Here is a 2,156-nt window from a genome sequence, read left to right as displayed (position 1 = left end):
GGTATGGTGAAAGGGTACAACCCTGACGCACACCTTTCCTGACTTTAAACCACACAGTATCCCCTTGTTCTGTACAAACAACTGCATCTTGGTCTATGTACAGGTTCCTCATGAACACAATTAAGTGTTCTGGAATTCCCATTCTTCTCAATGTTATCCATAATTTGTTATGATCCACACAGTCGAATGCCTTTGCATAGTCAACAAAACACAGGTAAACATCTTTCTGGTATTCTCTGCTTCAGTCAGAATCCATCTGACATTAGCAATGATATCCCTGGTTCCACGTCCTCTGCTGAACCCGGCTTGAATTTCTGACAGTTCCCTGTCTATATACAGTTGCAGCCACTTTTGAATGATCTTCAGAAGATAGGAGCAGCTATTCACCCGTAGTATTTCGAGTGCCTCCCAACCTGAAGGGCTCATCTTCTGGCACTATATCTGTCTTAGGCTGGGTTCTCTAGAGAAGCAAAACCAGTAAACTGTATAAATATATAGAGAGAGATTATATCAAGGAAACAGTTCACGTGATTGTAGAGGCTAGAACGTCCCAAGTCCGTGGATCAGGGTAGAGGCCTCTCCCAAGTCACACAGCTGCAGAAGCTGGCAAGCCCAAGATCAGCAGGTCAGACAGCAGGGCTCCCACTCACAGACTGTGCAGATTGACGAATCCCAGGTTCGGCAGATAAGCTGACAGCTCAAGTCCCAAGAACGGGAGATGAGATGACAGGAAGCAGCCGCGGGATCCAGGGAGAGCAAAAAGCCAGAACGTCTGCTTATATACAGCTGCGGGCCACACCTCCAAGGAGACTCCCTTTCATCTGATTGGCTACTCACAGTATATTCATCATGGGAGTGATTACATTAAAACACTGAGAATCATGGCCCAGCCAAGTGACACACAATCTTAATCATCACAATATCAGACAATGTTCTGCTGCTATTCATAAGGTTTTCACTGGCTAACTCTTTTCAGAAGTAGACCGCCGGGTCCTTTTTCCTAGTCTGTCTTAGTGTGGAAGCTCATCTGAAACCTGTCCGCCACGGGTGACCCTGTGGCTTGCTATTTGAATACTGATGACATAGCTTCCAGCATCACAGCAACATGCAAGCCCCTACAGTATGACAAACTGACAGACACATGAGGGATCATAATAGTAGCTGCCATTTATTGAGCATTTTCTATGAGCCAGCACTGTGGTAAGCACTTTATTTGCACTGTCACATTTAATCCTCCCAATTCATTTCATATGTGCCAGACACTGTGTTAAGAGGTTGATCAGCAAGCAAAACAAAGACAACTGCCCTCATGGAGCTTACATTCCAGCAGGAAAGACAGACAGGCAATACATATAGTAAACACTAGAATTTGCTAGTAGGTGACAAGCACTGTGGAAAAAGAAAAAGCAGATGAAGAGCCTCATTGTGACACGGGATGCTGCAGCATTAATTAGGGTGCTCTGCAAGTGCCTTTATGAGGTGAGATTTGAACAGCAATGTGGTAAACATGAGGAAGATAGCACAACAGATATCTGTGGGAAGAATGTTCCCGGTAGAGGAAACAGCTGGAGCAAAAGCCCTAGGACAGAGAGCAACTAGGGTCAGAAAACAATGTATGTATAAATCTTTGCATGAGAGACTAACTTTAATTGTAAACTTTCACTTAAAGCTCAACAATAATTAAAAAAAACGCCCCAGGAAGGAGCAGTACAGTACTGGCATGTTGGGGGAACAGAAGGAGCCAGTGTGGTGGAGTGGGGTGAGTGAGGAGAGTAGCAGGAGGCACCAAATCACATGGGGCTGTGTGGGCCTTTGTAAGGACTTCAGCTTTTACTCAGTCATTTGGGGAGCTGTTGCAGGGCGTTGAGCAAAGGAGGGACATAACATTTTTTTTTCTCCTTTTATTTTTATTGAGGTGAAATTTGCGTAACATAAAATTAACCATTGTATGGATCAAAGACCTAGATATAAAGCCAAAAACTATAAAGTTCATAGAAGAAAAAATAGGACCAAAGCTACAGGCCTTAATACATGGCATTAACAGGATACAAACTATAACCATCAACACACAAACCCCAGAAGATAAGCTAGATAACTGGGATCTTCTAAAAATCAAACACCTGTGCTCTTCAAAAGACTTCACCAAAAGAGTAAAA

Source organism: Trichechus manatus, unplaced genomic scaffold, assembly GCF_000243295.1.
Source record: "Trichechus manatus latirostris isolate Lorelei unplaced genomic scaffold, TriManLat1.0 scaffold00011, whole genome shotgun sequence".
NCBI lineage: Eukaryota > Metazoa > Chordata > Mammalia > Sirenia > Trichechidae > Trichechus > Trichechus manatus.
Note: the sequence above shows the minus strand (reverse complement) of the source record.